Below are 6,525 nucleotides of genomic sequence, written 5' to 3' on the forward strand. Positions count from 1 at the left end.
GGAGGACCAACACCAGCCACCCCTGCTAATGTCTACCGAACCCCCCCCCCCCCAGTCCCTGGAAAGGTTGGCTGCTCAATCTAAAATGCCCGGGCCTATTTGTTGTTAACACAGTTGAGTGTTTCTGTCCACTCCCTCCTATGTACTTGTATAAAGATGCCCACACACTATGCAATCTGATTGTGTATTTAGTGAGAAAAGTGATCACTGATTGATTTAATTTAAAAAAACTTGCACCTGGAAATGGGAGGGTGGATGTTGCAGGGTGTGTGCTAATGAGGTCAGCTAGTCAACTCCTTCCTGTGTCATGACCTAAAGTCTGATCAGGAATAAGACATTACTAGTGAAAATGTGAATTTAGACAAGAAAAGTAAGTGACTCTAGATAATGGAACGCGTTGATATTTTTGAAAAAAAAGTACACGAATGCTATATTGGTGCATTTTGGAGCTGGAATTTAGAAGGAAAAAAAAAAAAGTGTACAAAGGTGAACTTATCCTTTAAACATGGAAAATGTGGTGCATGCCTGAGGTATTTTCCTGGTATTTTGATGGAAAACATCAGTGGCAGGCAGTCCCAATCTTTACCACTTCTTTGCACAACCTTTCTACGCAGTGACTTTAGGGTTTTAATAAACCACTCAATGAGCCTGTCCATCTGTGGGTGATAGAGGTATGAAATAGTTTGATCTGAAATAATGTACACAGATCTGTCACCACCCTAGGCATGAATAGAGTGCCCTGGACTGTCTAAATCTCTTTCAGGAACCCAGTACTAGAGAACAATTTAAACAATTCTCTGGCAATTGTTGTTGTGGAGGGCTTCATCAGGGTGACCCCTTCTGGATACCCGGTGACAAAATTGAGTACCATGAGGATGTGTTGGTCACCCCTAGCTGATTTCACTAAAGGGCCCAGGCACAGGATCCAAAGGTTTCCTGAAATGTGATACAGATGCAGTTAGCTGGTAAGTGGGACATAAACTGCAATAGCGTTTCACCTGCGCTGTCACTCCCACCCAGTAGAACCTGTCAGTTTTTTTTTGGCCCCCGGGTGAACTCATTGTTATACAGCTCGAGCACTATATGCTGCCTGGAAGGCTGGGGACCAGTAACTAGTCTATCATCTCACCCTGGACTTCAGTGCCTCATTATAACAACTCACCACTGAACTGCAAAGTGGGGAAACCTTGTGCCAGCCTCAGGCACTTGGGATTCCTCAACTATGGTGACCTGTTCCAGACATGTTTTAATGTGGGGTCCCACGTTTAGGCGATACTTCCAGCTCAGGATTAGAGGAACCTTCCCCCTCGTCCTCTTGAGACATAACCTGTAGTAGGGAGGTTTCCTCTGTTTCCCCCAACCATGACCTGCATGAGGGGAGATTCCTTAGCCTGTAGATAGTCTGCCACAGGTATACCTTAATCTGACCTTTCTAAAGTCACATTGTTCAAACCTTTTAAAGAGAGCAGGTCAGTCACTCTGTTCAGGTAGTCTTTGGTTTACAGTACATAGTCTGAGTTCAATGAACAAAGGGCAGTCCCTGCCCATAATAATGTCATGTATGTGCCACATGCTGTGTACATGGTTACTGGCATCAGTAGGTACGCCTTGGTTTCCCTGTGTATGCATGCCATCCTCAGGGCTCTGAGGACAAGGGTGGTCATTCCCTGAATCTCCTGCCAGGATCTGAACTTGCAACCTCTGACCAAGGATCTTCCTGCTGTGCCACCGGGAATGCAGGACAGCTCCCTGCCTAATTCCTTGGACAACCTTGCTTTGGGTCTTATTACATTGCTACCACCCGTTACTGACCTTTTGGCTTGTTCATCAAATACACTGCTTGTTCCTTGTCTGCTTCATCCATTACCTAATCTCTGCTTCCTCTTTTCATGCTGGGGCAATCCATAGTGCCATGACCTGGAATTAGCATGCAATGACGCCCATCTCCACCATCAGGAGCTCAGGTGAAGACCAGCTAGTGCTTAGACTCCGCACCTCAGTCAGGGTAAGGATTAAGAGCATCATGCTGATGATTTTGGTGGACTTTTTTAAACTTCATTAATTTATCCTTATGTTATAGCATGGGCAGGTGATAGGCACTATTATACCCCCAATGTCTCTCCTGTCCTCCAATGCATCTATTCAAACACAGATTGTGTTTAAATATCTGCATCCTTGGCTATAGTAGCCAAGGAATGATAGCTTTGACCCCAAAAGTCACATAATACACATCGCTTCGGGGGCGATTAGTCACGAGGGAACAGTGAGTAAATATTCCCAGAGTTCCTCCTGCTCTCACTGGCAAAGTCATTTTCCATGGTCCTGTGCTCCCTGAAGGAATGGGAGAGTCTGGGAACCACTGTGGGTGCTGCCGGTGGAAAGGGGCGCACTTTGACAGCCCATATAAGTGACTAGAAGGCTCTAGAGCAGGCATGTCCAAAGTCCCGCCCGCAGGCCAATTGCGGCCCGCTGTCCGGTTTTGAACGGCCCGTCTGGTCTTTCTCAATTTAGTGTGCTGCAAGATCAGGGCTGTCAGATGAGCAGATCCCCGGGACTGTGAGAAGCTCGGTGAGCTTCGAAGGTGAAAGTAAAATGCAGAGGAGTGTGCTGTGCTCTCTGCTTCCCCCTACAGTGCAGTACCCGGCTGAATGAGGAAGCTGGAAAGGTACTGTACTATGCTACAAGCTAAATTAGTGTTAAAAGGGGCTTTATTCGTGTGTGTGTGTGTGTCTGTGTGTGCGCGTGTATGTGTGTGTGCATGTATGTGTGTGCATGTGTGTGTGTGTGCGCGTGTATGTGTGTGTGCATGTATGTGTGTGCATGTGTCTGTGTGTGTGTGTGCACATGTGTCTGTCTGTGTGTGTGTGTGTGTGTGTGTGCACATGTGTCTGTCTGTGTTTGTGTGTGTGCACATGTGTCTGTGTGTGTGTGTGTGTGTGTGTGTGTGTGTGTGCACATGTGTCTGTGTGTGTGTGTGTGCACATGTGTCTGTCTGTGTGAGTGTGTGTGCACATGTGTGTGTGTGTACATGTGTCTGTGTGTGTGTGCACATGTGTCTGTCTGTGTGTGTGTGTGTGTGCGCGCACATGTGTCTGTATGTGTGTGTGCACATGTGTCTGTATGTATGTATGTATGTGTGCACGTGTCTGTATGTATATGTGTGTGTGCGCGCGCATGTGTCTGTAAGTATGTGTATGCATGTGTCTGTATGTATGTGTACGCATGTGTCTGTATGTGTGTGTGCACATATGTCTGTATGTATGTGTGTGCATGTATGTCTGTATGTATGTGTGTGTGCGGCGTGCATTTGTCTGTATGTGTGTCTGCATGTGTGTGTAGGTTACTTTTAATCCGGACCCCCCCCATTCTTAAACCATCAAAACTGCTTTTTTAGGGCTTATATGTCTGTATGTGTGTGTGCACATGTGTCTGTATGTGTGTGTGCACATGTGTCTGTATGTCTGTATGTATGTGTGCATTTATGTCTGTATGTATGTGTGTGTGTGCACATGTGTCTGTATGTATGTCTGTGTGTATGTCTGTGTGTGTGCGTGTGCACATGTGTCTGTATGTCTGTATCTGTGTGTGCATGTATGTCTGTATCTGTGTGTGCACGTGTCTGTATGTATGTATGTATGTGTGTGTGCACATGCGTCTGTCTGTCTGTATGTGTCTGTAAGTATGTGTATGCATGTGTCTGTATGTGTGTGTGTGCACATGTGTCTGTATGTATGTATGTCTGTATGTGTGTGCGGCGTGCATTTGTCTGTATGTGTGTCTGCATGTGTGTGTATGTGTCTGTGTGTGTTACTTTTAATCTGCCCCCCCCCCCCCCCAATTCTTATACCATAAAAACTGCTTTTGTAGGGCTTGTGTGTGATATTAGCCAGGACTGCTGTTCCTCTGAAAAGCAATCCATGCACAGATCTCTTTTCAGAGGCAATGGAATGGAGGTAAAGAGGCATTATATTGCCTCCTCACCACCTGTTTTAAGCCCATAAACACATTTGTGTGGCTGCGTACTGTGTGTAGGGCAGCCCATTAATTTCAATGGACTTCCCTACTCACAAAAATGCAGGGAAAGAAGTTCCCAAGCTTTTTTTTTTTTTTTAATTGCACTGCACCAAAAGCACCCTACATATTCTAATGTGTTGGGTACCATTAAGAATTAACGGTACCCCCTAAAGTGCAGAGCATTCGTCTGTGTGTTGGGAACGAGCGCGACAAAGGCAAGAGAATTCTTGTTGGGCTGTGTATTAGTGCTCGGATGGACACACTTAGGCCGAATTTTCAATGGTTCAAAGAATGTCAGGCAAAACGGTCGGACATTCCGACGGAAAATCTCAGATCAGACCGTGTTGTGGGATAATCCGACCGCGTGTGGGCTCCATCAGTCTTTTTCCATCGCGATGACCAACTAACAAAGTTTGAGAGCTGGATATAAAATTTTCCGGCAACATGATCCGATCGGACTTTGTCCGATTTTTTGTAGAGAATTCCGATCGGACAAAGGGCCACGCATGCTCAGATCAAATTACGAGACCAAAGCTTTTGGCTACTAGCCTGAACGTAGTCCCAACGAACGAACGTCATCATGTTCCAAACGATCAGATTTTCCGACAACTTTGTCTGACCGTGTGTATGCAACACCAGTCTCTGACAAAATCCATCGGAAAAAATCTGACAGATTTTGTGATCGGAATGTCCGACCGTGTGTACAAGGGCTAAGAGATTCCCGCACTATGAAGAGCTCCATTAGTCCCCTGTCCTGTGCCACAAGTGGACTAGTACTGGTCAGTGGTGTGTATAGAGATCAGTGTCATATTGGTGATAGCACTCAGTGTACAGAGATCAGTTTTATATAGGGAATAACACTCGGTGTACAGAGATCAGTGTTATACAGTATATAGGTAATAAGATAGAGAACCGGGTTATATAGTGCTATTCCCTATCTATAATACTGATCTCTATACACTGAGTGCTATAACCTATATATAACACTGATATCTGTGTCAATCAGTGTATGATATATATATATATATATATATATATATATATGAGATGTTATTGCCTATATTTAAGCATTGATATTGAAAATGTGGCATTTATATTGAATATTTAAGGATAGTGATCAAATGAAGCCATATATTATTAAATGGTTGTTTGGCTCATTTTTAAATCATAAAGATAACAGAAAATACCCAAATGGCCCTGGTCAAAAGTTTGCATACCCTGTAATGTTTGGCTTTGGAACAAACAAGGTGACACATGTAAAAATGGCAATTAAAGGTTCCCACATCTGTGGCTTTTTAAATTGCAATTAGTGTCTATGTATATATAGACAATGAGTTTCTTGGCTCTCGCGTGAATGCATTAAGGAGGCTAGCTACTGAGCCATGGGGAGCAGAGAAGAATTGTGAAAAGACCTGCGTAACAAAGTAATGGAACTTTATAAAGATAGAAACTGATATAAAAAGATATCCAAAGCCTCGAATATGCCAATCAGTATTGTTTAATCACTTATTGAGAAGTGGAAAATTTGGGGATCTCTTCATACCAAGCCAAGGTTAAGTAGGCCAAGAAACATTGCAGCTACAACTGCCAGAAGAATTGTTCAGGATAAAAAGTAAAACCCAAAGGTAACCTCAGGAGAAACACAGGCTGTTCTGGAAAAAGGCAGTGTGGTTATTTCAAGGAGCACAATACGACAATACATGAACAAAAATTAGCTGCATGGTCCAGTTGCCAGAAAGAAGCCTTTACGTACTTTACTTATTTACTACCCCAATGCCACAAAAAACGCCTGGTTTCAATATGCCAGACAACACCTTGACATGCCTCACAGCTTCTGGAACACTGTAATCTGAAGTGTCGAGACCAAAATAGAGCTTTATGGTCACAACCATAAGTGCAATTTTGGAGAGGGGGCAACAAGGCCTATAGCCACAAGAATGCCATCCCCAATGTGAAACAAAGTGGTGGCTTCCTGATGTTTTGAGGGTGTGTGAGTTCTAAAGAGAGTTAACTAGAGTTCAGTCACCTGTTCAAATAAAGGTACCCCATGTGTAAGGCAGTGACCCTGTTCAAGGTGCCTAGCGTAGCCCAAAAGAATCCACCTCTGGGTAGGCCTCCTATGTGACCCATACTTGACAACAAATAAGGAGGAAAATATGGGAGGAAGTGTCACCTGCCTACCCTACAAGACACCCATGACCCACTGCAAACAGCTGTCATCACTGTGTTTTTCTAATGATATATTTTACATACAAGTTTTCTTTATTTTCTTTTTCCTTTGGCAACCCACATATTAATTTGTGTTGGCCGAGATATAAAAGGGTAAGTACTCTAGGAATTACTGGAAACTAAATACATCATAACTACTGTAAATAAAATAACGTGGAAGTCCGGAGTAGGAGAAAGGAGCGGAGGAGTCAACCGGGAACCCATCCCGGACCGGCCTGAATCCGATACCCCTCTTTCCCTTCCACTCCCCCTGCAGCCCCCTTAAAAATGATATCCCTGGCT

This window comes from Lithobates pipiens, unplaced genomic scaffold (genome assembly GCF_037356315.1).
Source record: "Lithobates pipiens isolate NorthernLeopardFrog02 unplaced genomic scaffold, aLitPip1_a1.2 Scaffold_16, whole genome shotgun sequence".
Lineage (NCBI taxonomy): Eukaryota > Metazoa > Chordata > Amphibia > Anura > Ranidae > Lithobates > Lithobates pipiens.